This window comes from Nelumbo lutea, chromosome 2 (genome assembly GCF_056320005.1).
Source record: "Nelumbo lutea isolate HS-2025 chromosome 2, American lotus-T2T, whole genome shotgun sequence".
NCBI classification, from domain to species: domain Eukaryota; kingdom Viridiplantae; phylum Streptophyta; class Magnoliopsida; order Proteales; family Nelumbonaceae; genus Nelumbo; species Nelumbo lutea.
Window position 1 is genome coordinate 94,036,014 of NC_142685.1, and position 23,101 is coordinate 94,059,114.

The 23,101-nt window shown below is 38.3% G+C and overlaps 2 long non-coding RNA genes across 2 annotated transcripts; one reads left to right on the top strand and one right to left on the bottom strand.

The window, feature by feature from the left end:
- Positions 1–237: 237 nt before the first annotated feature.
- On the bottom strand, positions 238–1,223 carry LOC148872124 (uncharacterized). The gene is made up of 3 exons (XR_016107756.1): positions 847–1,223; positions 633–717; positions 238–470 (listed from the first exon to the last, which is right to left on the bottom strand). It is a non-coding gene; the product is annotated as an uncharacterized LOC148872124 (long non-coding RNA).
- An 8,705-nt stretch (positions 1,224–9,928) lies between these two features.
- On the top strand, positions 9,929–11,834 carry LOC148872125 (uncharacterized). Its single transcript, XR_016106917.1, has 3 exons — positions 9,929–10,331; positions 11,356–11,464; positions 11,563–11,834. It is a non-coding gene; the product is annotated as an uncharacterized LOC148872125 (long non-coding RNA).
- The last annotated feature ends 11,267 nt before the right edge of the window (positions 11,835–23,101 follow it).

The following is a 23,101-nucleotide window of genomic DNA, read 5'->3' on the forward strand; positions in this document are numbered from 1 at the left end:
CATCCAGAAAGAATTGATTTATATATTCGCTTATGTATTCTCCTCTTTTCCTTTACTTTGATCCGTTCTACTCTTTTCCTTGTTTAAACTTCTATCTCTTGTCTAAAGAAATGGAGATATCTGTTTTGAGGGTAATGATTTATGAAATTTGTTTATTATTCTTTTGGGTTAGCCACCAGTTACAATCCTTTTTCCACAATAATTACCCAAAAATCTAAGAGCTGTACCAGTGGAAAGTTCTCTCCCAAACAATCACATATTATTCAAGATAATACATACATAACAAGGACATACATAGTAGTAAGTGAACAGTGTAATTAACTATCAGATAACATGGTGGGTGCCCCCAAGTCATGAACTCTCTCTCTCTCTCTTACATGCTAAGGCATATCATATCCAGCCCATATGCTCTCCATGGATTCCATCAGAAGCAAGCTTCACACAGCCAACAACAACACAAAGCAAAGAGGCTGCACCCATAAAATCAATACAAATTGGTTAGCTTCAAGGTCAAGCATTCCAGAGATGGCCTGTCAAGAACGCTTCAAATCCCTTTTGGGTGAATAAATCATGGAAAGCAAAGCCTATTTCTTTTATGCTTGATAGATTTGGTTTTGTCATAGAAAACATACCATCCCTCAATGAAGCCTCTATCTCCTTTCTTTTTTGATTGTGGGCAGCATTTCTTCCGCTTAGGAGGATTTTCAGTTGGATATCCTTCAAGAACAGAATAAGAAACAAACAAAAGAAAGATCAAACCATTGAGAGCCCACAAATAGCATGGAGGAAATAAGATGAACCGTGTGTCTAGGTCTATGTCAGAGAGAGAGAGAGAGAGAGAAAGACCTGGTGGAGGCTGGTTGTTTCCTTGTTTTTCTGATTTGGGCATTTTGGACCAGAAACAGCAGAGGCTATAAGCTACTGTTGCTCCTTACTGTTGAGATATCTACTAGCTTGTGTGGACTCAGATGGATCTCTCTCTATATCCCACAGCGTATATATACACAAATACAGTGCAAAAGTTGGGGTTGGACGTGGTGGTTGCGATGCTGTTGACCAGCGCCGGCTGATCTTTGAAGTTATTCTCTTCTTTTTGAAACCTTATTTGGTAATGTTTTTCTTCCTCTGATTCACACTGACTGCGTGCAGGTTACAACTCTGATGAGTCCTGGATTTTCTTTTCTTTATCCTTTTTTATTTGTTTTTGAATAGATTCATAATAATTATGAATCTAAGCTGGTATCAAGCTTGAGACTGAAGTTATTATCAATGGGTCAGGTTCAGCTGTAAACCCTGCCTTGATCCCAGCCTATCGGGTTGGGCTCGAGTGGCCCTAACATGAACCGGGTTGGGTCAGTTCGGGTTCAAACAGATCTGTATTGAATGTAGAGGCAGACCCATACTGAAGACGACCTGTTGGCATCCATAAATCATTGCCTTTTCTAAGATCATCCTCAAACTTCTTTTACACATGATATAGTGAAATTGATGAAGATTCCATGAATAAGCTTCACTAGAACGATCAGGGTTAGATTGGGTTTGGTTGGTTATAGTGGGTTTGTCTTTATAGGTTGGATCAAGTCGGGTTTAAGATAATGTGCCTAACCCAAGATTTTAAAGATTAATTGGTTGAACCAGGAACTTGAACCATTCCTACGTCCAGCCGTAGTTCTACCTCAAAAATCATCAGAGCATTGAAAATTGGGATTCTGATTAATAAATCGTCAAACAAGATGTCAAAACAATTCGAATCGTCCATATGCTTCAGACAACCAGACCAGGTGCTTTAAACCACATTGAGCCACATGGTTGAACCATTGAATAGAAACACCAACAAAAAATGGTCTGGTCCAATTTTTGGGTTTTATCTCAAGATGAACTGATGAGACCCCATTTGGCATGTCTTTTCATGCGGGCTGTCAGTCTTTTAGAAGTCCAACAGCTCGCATTTTGGTCTTTTCCTATTTGGTTGGGAAAAGATTTAGCTGCTGAAAGCCACGATCCAAAAAAATGTGAGAAGTCTATTTCAGGTTATTTCCAATAATCTCTAAACTTCAGACAACCAGACCAGGTGCTTTAAACCACATTGAGCCACATGGTTGAACCATTGAATAGAAACACCAACAAAAAATGATCTGGTCCAATTTTTGGGTTTTATCTCAAGATGAACTGATGAGACCCCATTTGGCATGTCTTTTCATGCGGGCTGTCAGTCTTTTAGAAATCCAACAGCTCGCATTTTGGTCTTTTCCTATTTGGTTGGGAAAAGATTTAGCTGCTGAAAGCCACAATCCAAAAAAATGTGGGAAATCTATTTCAGGTTATTTCCAAGAATCTCTAAATAGATTTTTTCGTCTTTTTTCAATTTATCTTTGCACAAACTGACTGACGTAATTTAACCAAACAGTTTTTAAACTGTTAAAATCTTAATGTAAAAGCTCACGTTATCTTTTGACTGTGAAAACTTCCAGAAGATTGTACCTAATGACCCAACAGTCTTTTCGCTTTCTGTTCAGCAAAGTATATTATCGTTACAAACTGTCAAAAGAAAAGCACTCGAGGTTGAATCGATAGCCCAACAGGATTGGAATCTGTCACCTTTAGAGATTGCTTTTGATTAGGTTGCTTTACTTGGCGGAGGAGGTGCCAAAGGAGAAGAGATATGGAGAAGGAAATGTAGAATTTTCTGAGTGGTGCTCATCAATTATATACTTTCTTTTCAAAAGAGAGGAATATATTCTCTATTTTCCAATTATATTCAATATCAAAGATAAAAACACCGACTCAATAAAGTGGTTGTATTTCAATCAGGGGCTAATACATTCACACAGAAACCAATTCTTCTAGTGTAGCCTATGTTTTCTACGAAATTTTCTCCATTTTATTCTTGAATAATTCAATTAAATTATAATTTTAATTAAAAGCTCAAAAATGCATGTATTTACCATGGGGTAAATCCTGTCAAATATGCATGGATGATGTTAACATCATTTTAATGGTGTATTAGGTTCCTGCGATGAGAATGGGAAAATGGGAATATTCTCATTAGATTTTCTTTTTCCGACATTTGTTCTAATGGGATGAGAAACCATGGGATGCGAGTTCCCATAAACAATGAAGTGGGATCACGCTGAAATGGTGTGATCCCGATGAGAAAATAAAACTAGGAGAATGATGTCTAGAGAGAGAGAACGGGTACCTTGGGCACTTCAGTCAAGACCAATGACTGAGCATCTCAGGATGGCCCGACCCGCCAAGGTGACACGTAACCAATTTCTAGAAGCTAATCAACTATCTCCGACCTCTTTGGGATCACGAGACACATCTACGGAACTTTATCCTTATCCCGCCTAGATCGGACAGACTTGATAAACTGTTAGACAGTGTATGCTCCTAGCTCTAATCAGAATGATGTACATTATGGCATTTATTGTAAATGAATAAGGTACATATTTGATTCATGTTATTATGGATTGTTTATGTGTAATACCCTAAAACTGTACACATATGAGACTCGTGTTTGTTTAGAATCTTCACAGCCGTTGGATAGATCTGGAGAGATTTATCCTGCCAAGGCTTAACACTCATGTGCCGCCAAGTCGGTTGGGGTGTCTTGTCTCAGCTGCCAGGGTAAGACCTAAGGTATATGCAGTGTGGGTTTTCTTAAAACCCTGAACTGGACCAGAATTCCAGTATTACCCTGAACCTTGGAAATAGATGGACAAAACTGAATTGTTACACCTGACCCTTAGACTCGATTATGATACTGCACTAGGTGTCAGATTGGGCTGCATTTGATATGCCAATCAATGAGATCCTTAGAGGGGGTCAAAACCCGGGTATGTTGGGACAGTTCAAGAATTCATCTGAGTGGGTGATCATAGTGACAAGATCAGCGCCTTTGTCAGACAAAGTGAATGATCGGGGATGCACTCTCTCTGATGGAAACCTAAACTGCCGGTAGTTGATTTCAACTGTTGAAATTTGTGTAAATGTTGGGTCCATTAAGAGCCCATGGTGATGGACTCAGGGGTTCACTGTCTCCTACAGTGAATTCGGCCAGGCCTTGTAACAGAGGTTGGGCTGAACCCATGTGACTGATGTATAGATCAATGTTTGGGTCCCACGCCATACAAGGATAACCAACTGGGCAGCAGTTAGGACGCAAAGTGAGCAGATGGACTTAATGGGCCTAAAGCCCAATTCGAACTAGCTTAATGAATTTAATTAAAAGAGGGTGGTTCTGAGATTTAGATCAGTAGATAGGATAAAGGATTATCCCTATCCACACAAAGAGTCCAGATCCAAATAAAGATTTGAATCAGGAAACTCATAATTTGATTAGAATGGTTGATCCTTGCTTGTTGAGGGTAGAAAATCAAGCAAAAAGAAGATGAAGGCAAAGAAAAAGCTTCAGAAGAAAGTTAGCAAGACCAAAAGGTAGAGGAAGGACAAAGCATCAGATACTTGTCACTTCTGCAAGTAGGCTGGTCATTGAAAAAGGAACTGTCCTCAGTACCTGGAGACCAAGAAACAAGGTAATTTTGAATCCCTTGTCATAAAAACCAATTTGTTGGTAACTTCTGCTTCTTGGTGTATTGACTCTAGGGTTTCAACTCATGCATGTAACTCACTGCAGGGGTTCAGGACAAACAGAAGACTGAGTGACGGAGAGGTGATTCTTTACTTGGGGACTTCTGCAAGTGTTGCAGCTACAACCATAGGGTCTGTAGAATTGTATTTCAGAGAAAGATCAATTACATTAAAAGATTGTCTTTATGTACCTAATTTGAAAAGAAATTTAATTTTTGTTTCAAAACTGTGTGCGGATGGATATTCTGTTCTCTTTAGTAATATGATTACTATCAAAAGAAATAACAAATTCCTCACATACGGAGAACTTGAGAATGGTATTTATGTTCTCCATCATTCTCTAGAAACAAACATAATTGAAACTACATCAGATAATATCCCCAAGAAAAGAATACGTGATACAGTCAATCTCACGTGCCTATGGCATTACCGACTTGGCCACATTAACATAGATCATATTACAAGGTTGGCAAAGGATGGTCCTTTGGATTTTCTAACTGTAGAAGATCTTCCAACCTGTGAACCTTGCCTTCAAGGTACGATGACGAAACGACTATTTAACAGTAAGCCTGAAAGATCGACAGTCACACTTGACCTTATACATACAGATGTATGTGGTCCCATGAATGTTAGGACACGTAACCAGCATGTTTACTTCATAACATTTACCGATGAATACTCATGGTATAGTTATGTGTACCTAATGAGACATAAGTCTAAATCTTTTGAAAAGTTTAAAGAATTTAGACAAGAGGTCGAGAAACAGTTAGGGAGAGAAATTAAAACCCTTTGATCAAATCGATGTGGCAAATATCTCTCTGACGAATTCAATGACTACTTAAAGGACAATGGGATAGTATCACAACTAGCTCCTCCTGCTACACCACAGCTAAACGGTGTGTCAGAGAGGAGGAATCAGACTTTATTGGATATGGTCCGATCACTTCTCGTACACTCAAAACTACCCACATCCTTTTAGGGTTACGCATTAGAGACTGCGATATACGTGCTGAAACGGGTTCCAACCAAATCAGTTTTGAAGACTCCCTATGAGGTTTGGACCGATAAGAAACCAAGTGTAAGACACTTGAAGATTTGGGGTTGTCTGACACATGTTAAAAGAACGAGTGTTGACAAATTGGAATCCGAGACCAGCCGATGCCTATTTATAGGCTACCCCAAAGGCTCTATGGGTTACTTATTCTATGATTCAGGAGAACAGAAGGTGTTCTGTAGTAAAAATGCTCAATTTTTGGAAGATGATTACATCCTGAACAATCATCGTCAAGAAGTTGTTCTTGATGAGGAGAGCTCAGGGGTAGTGGGAGATGTCCCACAAGCTCTAGTAAATGACCAACTTAGGAGATTTACCCGAGTTTCCAGGCCTCAAGTTCATTTCGACTATGACCAAAAAAGTTACTTGGTGGAAGCCACGACTAGTGAGGAGGATCCCATGACTTATACGGAAGCTATGTTAGACATAGATTTCTTGAAGTGGGTAGATGCTAGAAGAGCTGAGATGGACTCAATGGAGACTAATGGAGTCTGGACTTTAGTAGAACCACCCCTAGGGTAAAAGCAATTAGTTGCAAATGGATCAATAAGAGGAAGAAGGGCCCCGATGGTAAGGTTGAGACCTACAAGGCTCGTCTTGTGGCAAAAGGATACACTCAGAAAGAAGGAATCGATTATAAGAAAACCTTATCGCCGGTGGTCATGCTTAAATCCATTAGGATCCTGCTAGCTGTATCAACGTACCATGATTATGAGATTTGGCAAATGGATGTCAAAACTATGTTCATGAATGGAGATCTTAGTGAAGATATCTATATGCAGGAATGCAAGGTTTCATAGTTGTGGGTCAAGAACACATGATATGTAAACTAAATCCATCCATATATGGACTTAAGCAAGCTTCTAGGAGTTGGAACATCCGGTTTGACTCTATCGCCAAATAGTTTGACTTTGAAAAAAATCCAGATCAGCCCTGTGTTTATAGAAAATCCAGTAGGGATAAGGTTACGTTCCTGGTTCTATATGTAGATGACATTCTACTCATTGGGAATGATGTAGGAATATTGACTACAGTGAAAGTGAGGCTTTCATAGCAATTCTCCATGAAAGATTTTGGAGAAGCCTCCTACATATTGGATCTTTAACTCTATAGAGATAGATCGAAGAGGATAATAGGATTATCCCAATCTATTTACATTGACAAAATAGTCAAGAGATACAACATGGAGAAATCCAATAATGGAAATGTTCCTTTCAGGCATGGAGTCACTCTCTCCAAGGGTATGTCTCCCAAGACTCCCAAAGAGATTGAGGGCATGAAAGATGTTCTCTATGCCCCAGTCGTAGGGAGCAACATGTACGCCATGCTGTGCACTCATCCTGACATCTCTCAGGTAGTGAGTGTGGTAAGTAGATTCTAGTCTAACCTAGGGCAGGAGCATTGGACTGTTGTGAAAAACATACTAAAGTACCTTCAAAGGACAAAAGAGTTTTGTCTAGTATTCGATGGTAGTTCACTACAAATCCAGGGGTATACTAATGCCGATTTCCAGTCAGACCCAGATGATAGAAAGTCTACATCTGGTTATATCTTCATGATAGGATCATGTGTCGTTTACTGGAAAAGCAACAAATAGGGGTCCACGACAGATTCCACAATCAAAGCCGAATACATTGCCGCAAGTGAACCTGCCAAAGAAGTCGTATGGATGAAGAAGTTCATTCACGAATTGGGAGTAGTTCCATCCAACACATCACTCATTCCATTGTTGTGTGACAATACTAGAGCCATTGCTCAGGGAGCCACGAGCCCACTCGAAGTCGAAGCACATCGAAAGAAAGTACCATGTACTGCGAGAGATAGTTGGAAGAGGGAACGTCTGAATTTAGAAGGAAGCATCGACAGAAAAATGTAGTAGACCCATTGACTAAGCCACTGACACAGGAAGTGTTTGAGAAACACATGAAAAGCATAGGACTCCGACTTATACCAAATTGGACCTAAGTGCAAGTGGGAGTTGTTGGACAGTGTATGCCCTTATCTCCAATCAGAATGATGTACATTATGACATTTATTATAAATGAATGAAGTACATATTTAATTCATGTTATTATGGTGTGGTTCTATGTAATACCCTTAAACTGGACACATATGAGACTCGTGTTAGTTTAGAATCTTCACAGCCATTGGATAGTTCTGGGGAGATTTATACTGCCAAGGCTGACACTGATGAGCTGCCAAGTTGGTTGGGGTGGCTTGTCTTAACTGCTAGGGTGAGACCTGAGGTACATGTAGTGTGGGTTTTCTTGAAACCCTGAATCGGACCAGAATTCCAATATTGTCCTAGACCTTGGAGATCAATGGACAAAGCTGGAATGTTACACCTGACCCCTATACTCGATTATGACACTGCACTAGGTGTCGGATTGGGCTGTCTTTGATATGCCAATTAGTGAGATCCTTAGAGAGGGTCGAAACCAGGGTATGTTGGGACAGTTCGAGAATTCATCTATATGGGTGATCATAGTGATAGGATCAACCCCTTTGTTAGACAAAGTGAATGATCGGGGATGCACTCTCTCTGATGGAAATCTAAACTGCCAGCAGTTGATTTCTACCGTTGAAATTTGTTTTGCAAAATATATTTATATAGAAATATACATATATATATATATATATTATGGTTTCAAAATGTTTGCAAAATATTTTAATTCCCGAGATCCATGTGAGTAGAGAGTGCAACACTGTACCTTGCAGCCGAGGGAGAGGTCCTCTCTCGTCAGGTAGTGTTTAATCATTATGGGCTGAGAGGTTAAGTGTAAGACCATTGAGGGTAATACCTGATGGGCTAATCTTGCATCTGCCCACAGTCCTTGGGTTTTTATAAGGTAGCTTGACCCAGGGACCATTTAATGTAAATGTTGGGCCCATTAAGAGTCCATGGTGATGGACTCAGGGGTTCACTGTCTCCTACAGTGAATTTGGGCAGGCCTTGTAACAGAGGCTGGGCTAAACCCATGTGGCTGATGTATAGATCAATGTTTGGGTCCCACACCATACAAAGATAACCAACTGGGCAACAGTTATGAGGCAAAGTGAGCAGATGGACTTAATGGGCCTAAAGCCCAATTTGAACTGGCTTAATGAGATTAATTAAAAGAGGGCGATTTTGAGATTTAGATCAGCAGATAGGATAAGGGATTATCCCTATTCACTCAAAGAGTCTAGATCCAAATAAAGATTTGGATCGAGAAACTCCTAATTAGATTAGGAGGGCTGATCTTTATCAACAGATAAGATAATGGATTATCCTTATCTTTTAAAGAGAATATAGATCCAAATACAAGATTTGGATTAGGAAACTCCTAATGGGATTAGGAGAACTTCTATTTAAGTCTATAAATAGGAGAGTAGGGCGAACCTCCAGATGATCTCACAGACTGCCGAATTCTAAAGAGAGACAACACAGTTTGATTACATTGTCTCCTTCTCTCCTGCTCTTGCTGCCATACCGGTTTGATCTCCACCTGTGGGAGCGATCAAGAAGGGTTCTTGATATTACCTTTTGGTAGAAAAGGTAATTTGAAATCGTGCTCACTTGCCCTCCATCAGATTTTTACTGAAGAATTCGGTTCTTGCTGAAGAATCATCCTGATGATTCTGCTTCATCCTGCATCGTGTCATTTTCGGTGGAAGCGGTCTTTAGATTTTCCTTAGGCGTGAACACCTTCATTGAATGTTATTATTACTTTGTATCAGGTATATTTCTCCACTCCCTTTTGGTTTTAGATTTGGTTTGGTTTGGGTTTAAAATTGATCATTGAAAATGCAGTTTTCTAAAATAGGAAATGTGATTCCCACATGGGAGAAAGAGAAATTTTTGAAATTTCGCCCAACCTTCCTGCAGGGTTCGGCCATTAATATAATGAACATCTCATCCTTTCATAAGCCTTATCAGCTAGCATGAATTCCACCTTCTGGTACGAAATGGCACAAATTGGAGATTTCAGAGCAATTTCGTGAAACCAATGGAGGCCAACTTATATATGGGCACCAACCCCAACGTCCATTACAAGAAAACTGAAAAATAGCGGCAGCTTTAAAGAGGGTTAAATGGCGACTGCCGATAATTTTAAAAGTTGCTTTTTACTCTCTGCCACTATGCACATTTAAATATTTTATTTAAAAAGTATAAAAAGCACCAATAAAAAATACACCACCAATTTAATTGATAAAAAACTCTCCGTGCACTCCAATAATATTCCGCGCGCGAATTCACTCGCCTAAGGCCTTAAACCGTTCCCACATTTTCAATGGTCAGCAAGGAGACCGGTCAGCAACGGTGGCAGAACGGAGAGAGGGATCGATGGAGAAGAAGCTAAGAGATCATTAAGGAGAGTGGAGAGGAGGGTGGAGGAGCAGAGCTTAGCATCGGTGTTCCGGTGAACCTCGGTTTTAATCAGGGCCCAAACCCATGCTTCCTCTTTGCATGAATTGGTAGATGAAGTGCAGGGTGGCGATGGAGGTTAGTAGCGTATTTCATCGGATGGCACCCTTGACAGCGACAAGTAGACGCGGCAGATTAAAAATTGTTTAGGTAGGTAGTCAAAATTAGGGTAGACATGAGGGAGTTTGAAGTCTTGGAGTCGCGTGTGACTGATAAGGTTGGGGCTGAAGGCAGAATGAGGGAGTGTATGCTTGGTTCGTTCTCTCTTTTTCAATGGTAAAATCCTTCTAGGGAATATAATAGAAATTTCTGCTATATTGATTTCCACTTCTTGAAATCTCTATAGAGAAGTTTTGATTTTTTTTTTTTTTAAATTGTTGTTCTATTTGTCCTTTTGTTGTTTTTAGTTTTTCCCTATTTCCCCCGTTTGGCTCCATCAACATTCTTATACCAATTAGCGCTCAATAAATCAAAATTTTATAGTATATTTTTTTAGTTTCCTCTAAATTTATAGTAATGAAAGTTTTGTCAGATTTTGGGAAGAATAGAGAGAACACCCTGTGTTCTCTTATTATTTTCGATTTCAGGCTAGCCTAAAAAGTACGGCCACAGAGTTTTCTAGTTGATCCATCTCTGACAAGGTAAACTTGAACTTTTCTAATTTCCATCCTAGCTTCCTACCTTACAAACCCATGAGAAATATTGTCTAAGAAGACATGCATACATATAAGTATTAGTGACGGTTTAATGAATCCATGAAATCCTGATCCATTGTTTAGTTGCATGGGGTTGGATGTAGTGGTGCAAGAGCAGAAGAGTATTAGCTGAAAACAAGCTTTTCCTTTCTTTATCGTAGGAAACAAATGATAGGTTGGATTCATCATCTAGTAGGGGATTCTGCAACTAGGTTCCATGGTTAAAGCAATTAGTAGAGAATCTGGATGTAAAAAACTATTAGCAGCCAAACAAGGCTTTAGTTTTCTACTAATAAAAGAATTAAGATGGAGAGAGAGAGAGAGAGAGAGAGTAATGACAGAAAATTTTAACAAAAAAAAATCTAATATTCTTCCCATGTTCTGTTTAGTGAAAGAAAAGATAATTTCAAAAACAAAAAGGGGAAAAGAAAATGTATGAGCCCTCTTCTTTTGTCCTTTTCTTTCTCTCTCCTCAAATCCCTTTGAATCTTTTATATTTTGACGATAAACCCCTAAATAAAACATAAGAAATATGTATTATATGATGGGTTGTATGATTTCTCATATTTCAGGAGTCTGATTTTGTAGCTTTGCTTTATTTGTAGATCTCTTATTGGTAGCAGAGCAAATCCTGTATTGCAAAGAAAACGATCTGCCTTTGTTGGGCATCTCTTCATTGACAAAGTTAGACTTCAAATGCCGCATGAGGACATGGTCTGTATATATGTTGCTTTCACATTCGGTTGGTTTTTGGGGTTATCTTTCCTTTATTTAATATTTGTTGTTTATGGCGGTTGTTCTTGTTTATCCAGAAACGAGCAATATCTACATTTTATGGTGGTTGTTTATGGAATGGAAGCTACTACAGACAAGAGTGGACATATGGTGGAAGTAGGGCTGTCAGTTGGACTGGATTTGGTCCAATCCAATCCAGTCCAATGTAAATGGACCCGACCAAGTCTGGTCCAAATCCCATACAAACTGGATCCAATCCAGTCCAATTGAAATGCAAATGGACCGGATTGGACCCAATCCAATCCAAATTAAATGAAGCTTTATACATGAAACACGGATGTTGTTTAAAATTTACAGATTTACAGTTCAAACCAGTTGAAATGCAACACTTCATTCCATATTAAGAGTTTGTCTATATAATCTTTTAGAATTTAATTATTCAATACTAACACGCATAAAAAAATCAAACAAAAGATGAACCAAATTCCAACCATCTTGACAAGTTCTTAACCAAAGAATACACGAGCTACTGCATACTGTTCTTATTCAGGTTATTACTTATCAATTGAATCAATTGAATCCAAACAGATTCTGCTTTCTATTTCCTGCTTCTTGAGGAGCCACTAGCTAGGTACACTTCCCATGATGAACACCCCAAATAATCTGAGCACATTGAGCCTGAATTATTTCTGTAATGGGCTGCTATAGTAGCTTGGAGAGAGGGGTGCCTAACACCTTTCCTTTCCTAATCTTTAGAATCCAAAACCTTTTAGATCAGTGTCTTTCCCATGGAGGACAAGGTCATTATTAATGAGCTGAAGTTAAACTTTCAAATCTGAAAATGAGGGCCCATTAACTTTAAAAAATGGGTGGTGATTCCATCTTGTTGAGCCAGCCATAAGCTTTCCGGAACTCACAACTGATGACTCCACTAGGGAGGTAGGAAGACCTTTATAAGGAGACATTTGGGCTCAAATTCGCACTCAATTATTGTGTGTTGTAACGCGTAAAGGCTAAAAGTTGTTGGATTGAGATTCAAAATCGCACCTCAAGAAAGTTGGGTGTTATAGACCTTTTCAACACAATCACCCAAACCATTCTCATGCCAAAATCAAACCTAAAACTTCACCTAGGACCATATCTTTGTTGAAATTGCAATCTGGTTCAATCCCATTAATGCCTAGAACTTCAAAATCACAACTTCTTACAATTCCATTGCAACCCAAAAGCCCAAATTCGCAACTCAATTCAGTCCCATCGCAACTTAGAACCTGATTACTACACCTTCTACCTGCTCATCACAAATCAGAACCTACTCATCACACCTAGAACCTGCTCATCGCACCTTAGAACATGCTCATCTCACCTTAGAACCTGCGCACCTCACCTTAGAACTTACTCATCGCACCTTAGAACCTATCCATCACACCTCAGAACCTATCAATTACACCGTATTTCAGTCTTATAGCACCTAAATCGCATACAAGCCCCTTGTTTTTTTCCTTTTTTTTTGGTTTTTTTCAACCATCCCCTCTCTTTTCCTTTGGTAATCTCTCTTGGTTTTAGTTTTTGCTTTCTTTATAACTAAGTGTAATTAGCCTTGCATTTGTTCCTTGTTTTTCTCTTTCCTTTGCTTTGTTTTAGTCAAAAGTGTGCCACAAGAACTTAGCTTCTATTAAATCCCCAAATGTAGCCACCTGGAAACTTGTAGGGTTGCTTGTAAACTTGAACATGTGGCTGCATTCTCCCATTATTTTTTGTTGCTTTTCTATTCATTTTATTGCATGCTTGAACACTCACAGTCACACACACTCTCATGTAAATAGAATTAGAGTCCCATTTCACCTATTAGAGGAAGGACAATAGGTGTGTGCTCTTGGATTTTGGTCCTTAAAGGATCCACAAAAAACCTTCAAACTAGCCACCAACCAAAGAAATCCATTGTCCATGGATGGAGGTTTGAAAGCTATCAATCTTTTTGGAACCTCAGAGTCTAAAACTCCCCCAACAACTTCATGCACTGCACTTAAAATACCCATATATAGGAGCCTTAGATAGAAGTAGGATAAAAGATCCTTAGCATAAGACTAAGACACTAAGAGTGTTGCACCACTTGGTTTCTATCCTTGGATGTAAGGTCAAAATAAACCTACATCCCTTAAAATAAAAATTTAATCCAAAAACATCAAAGTACCATTTAAGCTATCAATGTTACATCCAAGATCAAAGTCTAGTGGTAGTAGAAATAAAGAACAAACTCAATCAAATCTAAAATCAAGATCAAAATCTAGTAAATTCTCCAAATATAAAGCTCTCATTTGAAATACTTAAAGAATCCTATCTTGCCACCTCAAGGTTGTTTTTCTTAGGGCTAAGTAGATGAATGCCCTTATGAGATTAGCTCTTGGGAAGTAGCATTAAAAGGCCAATTTTGACCCCTTATGTGCTTCATCTTGTACCCATTTCAAAGCTAATTAAATGCATGATTCTATAAGCCTAACTCTTGAGAAGTAGCATCAAAAAGTCATTTTGACTTTTACTATTCTTCATCCTATGCTCATCTTAAGGCCAAGTAAATGCATAACTCTAAGAGTTCAAATCTTGAAAAGTAGCATCAAAAGACCATTGCAACCCTCCTTATTTCTTGGAGTACTTAGTAGGTATGCATATGGCAAGGGTCTAACCCTTTCTTGACCAATATCAAAAGATACTTCATTTCTTGACTGACCCAAGATAAATTGGCACACTTCGGCCATGTCCCGTGGCTTCTAAATTCTAGGATGTCTAGTAGGTATACGTATGGTAAAAGGCCTGACATCCCTTTAAACAATACCAAAAGATACTCTACTCCTTTGCATAACCTCTATGGCTCCAAAATCTAAAGGTATCCAGTAAGTACAAATATGGCTAAAGGACTAATTATTCTTTAATCAGTATTAAATGATACTTCATTAGCATTCATGTTCTTTTATTTAAAATAAACTAAGGGTGTTATAATAATGGCCTACTAACCCTCTTCTTCTTTATTTTTTGACAGAAAAGGGACCAAGTCTATTTTGAATATCTAGGATGTTGTGTCCCCCTTAAAGATTGGATTCTCAAAAAAGCAAATAACATTAGATCCATTGGAGGGACACCCTGTTGGGAAAATGTTATGAACTTATCATTGGTGCAGTTGGAATGGCCATTGGTTAAGGCAGCCTTTGAGTGTTGGGATCCAAAAAGAATGGTCTTCTCCTTTAGGGAAAATAAGATGTGTCCAACATTAGAAGAAGTAGCTTATCTCTTGTGAATGCCCATCAAAGATGGGATTGCCTTAATGGTTCCCAAGTAGGAGTATAAAGCAGACCTATGCCAATTCTTAGCATGCAAAATGCCTTAATTATAGATGACAGATGAAGAATGCATCATAGTTTAGTTTCTCCTAAACTACAACACTCAAGTCTTCAAATCAGATAAACCATAGAAGGATAGGGAAGGACAAAAAAATGCCTTGTCCATGGTTGTCGTAGGTCATCTCCTATTTCCACTTGACTATAAAAGGATTTATGCGAGACTAGTCACAGTGCTGGATCAGATCAAAGAAGCATCATTGGTCACCTTGGTCCCCATGATCTTAGCAAAAATTTTGTGGGGCTCAACCATGTTGCAGACATGTAGAGTATGGTCGTTCCGCGGCTCCCTCCAAATCTTACAACTTAATACAACATCTGCCACATTTGGTCATCCACACCGGAAAGTTTTTATCACAACTCACGTAAAGCGTAAAAGAAATATTGAGCATTAATCCACAAGTAGCAACCTTGATAGAGAAACAAAACTTGGCATTATTGCAAAGGGCCATGGAAGGAAAGATCGATTGGAACATTGGGTTGTTTGTCCAAGAAAGTTGTAATCAACCCTATTTAGCTACAGAAGGAAGAGAAAGCATGGCTCTAGCAGGTTTATCTGGATTGGCACCATATGTCCTAGTACGAGTCCTAAGGCAACTAGGGCTTCTTACAGTTCATTCCAACCATTGATAACATTAAAGGGAACATGGTTCAAACATTGCGAGAACTTGGAAAGGAGGTTCAGTGAGCACTAGGCTTCCAGTAAAAGAAAATTCTTGACCTTGTTGCCAGCCTCCAAGCCGATGTGCGATCATACATAAAGGGATTGGGTGTGCGGTCAAAGTTTCCCGTCACCTCTGGTGCCACCGCCCAAAATCCTCACCCTAGTAAGGCCTCCATCCAAAGGTACTATATCAAAAGAATCTCTCAAATGACCTCTAGATGATCCATATCTGAAAGCAATACTAGAACTTCATGAGCAAAACAGGACAAATGAGGAGCAGGAGGTAAGAATAGGAGGCATAATGATTCTATAAGGAAGCAAATAAGAGAGCACATCAAGCAAAAACGACAAATCAAAATAGAAGAGTCAGATTTAAGGAAGGAAATTATGGAATTAAAAGAGAGAATGGAAAATCAAAGGAAAAAGTTGAGTGAAGCCCAAAGAAAGTCATCTTGAAAAAATGGAGAAATTGTTGGACAGTTTTTGTATGCCCTTAGTTTCAATCAGTTTTGATGTACTTCTGTGTAAGACCCTAAAATTGGACACTTAATGAGACTTGTGTTGCTTTTAAATGTTTACATCCGTTGGATAAGTTTAGGGAGATTTATCCTACCAAGGCTAACACTGGTGTGCTGTCAACTATTGAGGTGGCTCGTCTCAGCCGCCAGGGTGAGACCCAAGGCACATGCAGTGTAGGATTACTTGAACCCTTGAACCGGACTAGATTTCTAGTATTGCCCTGGACCTTGGAGATTGATGGGCAAAACTGAAAAATTACACTTGACCCCTAAACCCAATTATGGTACTGCACTAGGTGTTAGATTGGGTTGTCTTTGATATGCCAATTAGTGAGATTCTTAGCAGGGGTCAAAACCTGAGTATGTTGGGACAATCTGAGAATTCATCTGAGTGGGTGATCATAGTGATAGGATCAGCCCCTTTGTCGGACAAAGGTAATGATCGGGGATGCGCTCTCTTTGATGGAAACCAAACTGTCGGTAGTTGATTTTAATCGTTGAAATTTTGTTTTGCAAAATTTATATATATGATATAAATTTAAGTATGGTTTCAAAATGTTTGCAAATGGTTTTAATTCTCGGGATCCATATAAGTGGAGAATGCAACATTGTTCCTTGCAGCCGAGGGAGAGGTCCTCTCTTGTCGGGTAGTGCTTGATCATTATAGGCTGAGAGGTTAAGTGTAAGGCCATTTGGGATGATACCTGATGGGGTAATCTTGCACTTGCCCACAGTCCCTGGGTTTTTATAGGATGGCATGGCCCAGGGACCACTTAGTGTAAGTGTTGGGCCCATAGGGTCCATGTGATGGGCTCAAGGGGTTCACTAGGCTTTCTAGTGAAATCGGCCAGGCTTTGTAACAAAGTTTGGGCCGAACCCATGTGGCTAGTGTGTAGATCAATGCTTGGGTCCCACGCCATAACCTCACCAAGTAATCTCTTAAGGTTTCTCCCTTCCTCTGTCACACCTACATGAGGCTAGCTGACGTCTTCCAGTGTCTCTGACTAGTGGTGAACTATGCTATAAACTGTGTCTCCAACTGCTCCTAGGAGGATATAGACCACAGAGGAAGGGAGGCATACAAAGTTTTGGCAACTCCACGAAGGGTGGCGATGGAAGCCTTTCACACAAGACCTTCGGAAGAGTCGTGCACCATCTTCATGGCCTTGAATCCTTTGACATGGTCATTGGGATCAAGGGCTTCGTCGTACTTCTCGAACTGAGGGGGTCACCAACTTGCTGGTGGAAGCTCGTCCACAATCTCTTGAGTGAAGATTGGGGTCGTACTTCCAGTTCGGCTAGCCGTCCTCTCAATTCCTTGATCTTAGTGTCTATCAGCCGGAGTCACGTCCACAAACTTCTCTCCCTTTGGAATTGTAGGTTGATCTCGAATCGAACTGGACTTGGCTATCGAGATCAGTGGTTGTGGTGGACGCTAGCCGAGCCGTTCTTTCACTGGTACTTAGGTAGAGTGGTGTGACTTGTTGTGAATCTCATCTGCACAAGACTGGACTTGGGAGTTTGGTCTTCTAGGTGACTACTGCCTTTCATGGTTGAACTGAACCATGTGCTTGTCTGTGTGGTGCTTTTTAGGGTCCTCAGTGTGCGGATCAGCCATAGTAAGCGCTTGCGTGACAGGGTGAACAGTCTGAGGGGCTTGAGCTAGATGTCCCAGTGTCTCCATCATTGCAAAGATGCGGTCAACCTTCTATTACATAACTAGGAATTATGTAGGATCGACTGTGGTCCGCTATTAGGTCTTTTAAGGTGAAGAGCTGCGGTGAGAACAGGAACCTTGTGATGGGGAATGGGCTCTAGAGTGGTCATATGCATTTCTAGGCATGGTTGTTTTGAGTGTGTAGAAAGAGGTTTGGGAAATGGCTTTTTGTGGGCTTCCCACAGGCGACGCCTTTATGATGTTGTTCGAACCAAGGTACCCTGAACTAAGAACACAGTCAGATAATCCTACCAACTGGACGAAGCCAAGGTGGAAGGATGATGCCACACATTGGAATCTACAACTAAGAAGGAAGTTTAGAGACCCGAGGAGTTATTCCTCGGGTAGGTGCTCTGGCTTTCAAGTCAATTGAATGGAAGGGTAGGTGGTCAAGCCGAGCAAGAAAGAATGGTGTTGGTCCAAGCAAAAGAAGTAGAGAAGATGTATTCAAAGTCCAAAAGTCCCTTACCTTGGGTGGAGATTACCTATTTATAGCTAAATGTCCATGTTCTAATCGGATGAGGCTTTCGGGGTTGTCGGGATGAGGTTATCCGTCAAGGTCTTTGGGATATCTTCTCCCCAGTAGAGTTAACTTCCTCATCCGTGTAGGGTACTCCCTTTGGGATGTGATTATCTATCATATGTGGTGCTGACATGGCTAAAGAAAGGATGGCCACAAAGGTTTCCACGTGACACCCTTGGCCAATTCAACCATAACCCAAACATATGCTATTGGGGTAGGGTTCGGTGAAGGAGAATCAAACAATTAGAGGGAATTCAAAATGAGGAGGACAGGAGAACTCGGTATTTTTTTTTTTCTTTTGTGTCTAGTTCCTTCAATTGATGGCCAAAGTCCCGTTAAGTTACCTTTTACTTGCTCCGTTGATGTGGCCATTTTTGATTGGTGGGTTCATGCATTCCGTGAACCCACGGGTGCATAGGACACAACTCCTTCTGCACTAGCATAACTACATGAACACGTGGCAAAACATTAAACTATTTTCCAATTTTCTTGAAGAGGGAAAGCTTCCATCCTTTTCCCGATGAGATCTCTATAAATAGGAGATCTCTGAAGACTCCCCCTACGCATCCATTACTCAATGCAAGCTCTACCTGCCTAAAACCCTATTTCCTTCAACATTCTGTCTCCTTACTTACTCTTAGTCTCTCTAGAGACCACCGGCATGTTTGATGTGGTCAATAGGATCTTCTCTATTCCGTCTTATGCTTCTCACTTGATGTTTCCTACGGTTACCTTTTTTTTTTTTGGGTAAAATCTTGTGGTTACTTTAAACTTAGTAAGGCTTCCTTTGCATTTGAGAGAAGAGTTGCTTTGGTGATGCACTGATGCCTTTCAATAGCAACTTTCTTTATGTCTAGTAATTACCCAGAATTTAGACCCCACGTTTGTATTAGTAGATAACCGTGTGGCTTCAAGTGTGTGGTGGTGTCCCAACATCCATCAACAGAAACAATATTGTATAAGTGATAAGAAAACTCAAAAGAGGGTCATTGTCTAGTGAATAATGGAACTTTAAACATGAGAGGTTTTTGTTGGGAATGCAAATTTGAACCCAATCTAACAATACAAATTAACAGAGGGGGCCCTACGTTGTAGGGGCTCGCTCATAAACTATTAGGCTCAAGCTCAATTCAAATTAGAGACTTGATCTTGAGCTCGGTCCAAGTCCAAAGCTCAGAAGTTTGAGCTCGACTACCTTTAATTGTAGGTCTCTCAAGTAGTTGAGGTGTCGAGCCGAGGTTCCAAACCAAGGTCTCCCTTGATTGCTGAGGTGCCAAACCGAGGTCTCCCTCAATTGCTGAAGTGTCGAGCTGAGGTTTCCCTAGCAAGCTAGGTGTCGAGCTAAGGTCTCCCTTAGTTGACAAGGTATCGAGCTGAGGTCTCCCTCAATTGTCAAGGTGCTAAGCCAAGATCTCCCTTAGTGACCGAGGTGCTGAGTCCATGTCTCCCTCAGTAGTTGAGGTGTCGTCTAGCTCGAGCTCGATTCAAACTAGAGACTTGAGCTTGAGCTCAGAAGTTCGAGCTCGACAAATACCTTTGATGTAGGTCCCCAAGCAGCTAAGATGTCGAGCTGAGGTCTCCCTCAGTTGGAGAGAGAGTGGCATTCTTGTAATTTATAAGGAGAGAGAGAGAGAGATGGCATTCTTGTAATTTGTAAGAAAAAGAAAGAGAGTTGGTAGGAGAGATAAAGGTGTAAAGTGGGCTGCGCCAATGCCCGTGCCGTGCTATGGACTCGTGGGCCGAGCCAGGCCGTGCATCCGGCCAAAGCTATTTATTTAAAAAATTGACAAAAAAACTTAAAATTTTAATTTTATATGATTTTTGTGTATACAATTGCTTATATATACAATAATTAAATAAATTAGTATAATAAAATTAAAAAAAATATTTATTTTATTAATACATTATATACTATATATTATTATAAAATTATATATAAATATAAATAATATATATGGGCCGTGTTGGACTAGGTTGCGAGTTGGGTCGTGCCTGCCCATGGACCTAAAACCTCAGGCCCAACACGACCCGCATGATCATGTTGGGCCTAGCACGACTTGTGGACCATTGTGTCTTGTTGTGTTGTGCCGGTCCAATTTCATGTAGGGCCGTGATGAGCCGCAGATGACATGACCCAATTTACACCTCTAAGGAGAGAGAGTGGTGGTCTTGTAATTTGAAAGAAAAAAATGCAGAGAGAGAGAGAGAGAGAGAGAGAGAGAGAGAGAGAGTTGGTAGAGAGTTGCATTCTTGTAATTTCTATGAAAAAATGCAAAAAATATTGTTAGATTCCATTTCCCTCCTTAAGCCTTCTTAGGTACACATTTCAGCTTAATATATTTATATAGATTATATATCCGATCCGGTCTAAAGATCCAATTGGATCTTACAAATGTCTATTCGAATCCAAAATCATTGCCCAATATTCAATCTGATCCAATCTAATTTAATTTATGAACAATTTCATAAAAAAATATAACATTTTATATATAAAGAAAAATAAATAAAAAGTACAAATAATTTTTTTCAACTATTTTCATCACACACACACACACAAACATATATGTATATATATATATATATATATATATATATATATATATATATATTAATACAATAGGGCTGCTCTCTCTGAATAGATTCCCACGTGCGAGCAACCCTGTAATTAATTACAGTAATTAATAGATCTACTGATTATTATAATAATTAATTACTATAATTTAATTAATGGAATCTACTAATTATTATAGTAATTAATTACTAATTACTATAGTAATTTAATAAATATATAATTAGTTATTATAATTAATAATTGCTGTTATTATAAATATTGTTAATAACCAGATATTTACTTTAAAATTATAAATACTATTAAATTACTTATTATTATAGTAATTTAATAAATATATAATTAGTGATTATAATTAATAATTATTGTTATTATAAATATTATTAATAAATAGATATTTACTTTAATTTTACTTTAAATTAAAATTATAAATATTGTTCTTATATTAAAAATAATTAAAAATGTTATTAAAAGTATTGTTACTGATTATTTAATAAAATATTATAATTACTGACTATTATTGATAAATATTATAATCGTCCGTTTTGAATGGATGGGCCGTTTTGACAACAAAAATTAAAAAAATAAAAAAATGGCCAAAAACCATTGAACGGGTCAATGGGTTAATGGTTCGACCACTCGGGTCAATGGGTCATTGATCGATCAATGGTTTTTGGCCAGGGATTGGGATTAGGGTAAAATGGAACTGGTTGCCTAGATGGTTCCCAATAAATTTTTTCAATTATTTTCATCACACACACACATATATATGTCTTTTTCTAAAAAGATAAATAATATACAAAAATATAATATAAATCTTATATATATATATATATATATATATATATTAATACAATAGGGCTGCTCTCTCTAAGTAGATTCCCATGTGAGAGCAACCCTGTAATTAATTATAGTAATTAATAGATCTACTGATTATTATAATAATTAATTACTATAATTAATTAATAGAATCTACTAATTATTACAGTAATTAATTACTATAATTTAATAATTACTAATTATTATAGTAATTTAATAAATATATAATTAGTTATTATAATTAATAATTACTGTTATTATAAATATTGTTAATAACCAGATATTTACTTTAAAATTATAAATACTATTAAATTACTTATTATTATAGTAATTTAATAAATATATAATTAGTGATTATAATTAATAATTATTGTTATTATAAATATTATTAATAAATAGATATTTACTTTAATTTTACTTTAAATTAAAATTATAAATATTGTTCTTATATTAAAAATAATTAAAAATGTTACTAAAAGTATTGTTACTGATTATTTAATAAAATATTATAATTATTGACTATTATTGATAAATATTGTTAATTAATTTAACTTTTGTAATTATTAATTTAATGAATATTTATTGTTATATTAAAAATAACTAAATAATATTATTAAAACTATCATTAACGATTATTTAAATAAATACTATAATTACTTACTATTATTGATAATTGTTGCTAATAACATTTTGACAACCGATGGTTCGATTGTTCGGTTTGAACAGATGGCTCATTCTGGCAACAAAAAATTACAAGCAAAAAAATTACGAAACCATTATGGCCTCCGATTTTTGGGTTGATAGTTTGATCATCCGGTTCAAATGGACGGTCTGTTCTAACAACAAAAATTATAGGCAAAAAATTGAGTTTATGAGGTCCATTAAGTAGTATCATACATGTTATTGTCATTTGAGCGTGTGAGTCATATGACCTGAAAACGGAATCGTTCTGGCCACCGGTTTTTGGGTTGACGGTTCAACTGTTCGGTTCGAATGGACAACTCATTCTGGAAACAAAAAATTACAAGCAAAAAATTATGGAACCATTCTGGCCACCGGTTTTCGGGTCGACGGTTCGACCATCCGGTTCAAATGGACAACTCATTCTAACAACAAAAATTACAAGCAAAAAATTGAGTGTGTGAGGTCCATTAAGCAATCTCATACGTGCGAATGTATGATTCATACGACCCACAAATGGAGCCATTCTGGCCATTGGTTTTCGGGTTGACGATTTAACCGTTCGTTTTGAATGGATGGGCCGTTTTGACAACAAAAATTAAAAAATAAAAAATGGCCAAAAACCATTGAACGGGTCAATGGGTTAATGGTTCGACCACTCGGGTCAATGGGTCATTGACCGATCAATGGTTTTTGGCTTGGGATTGGGATTAGGGTAAAATGGAACTGGTTG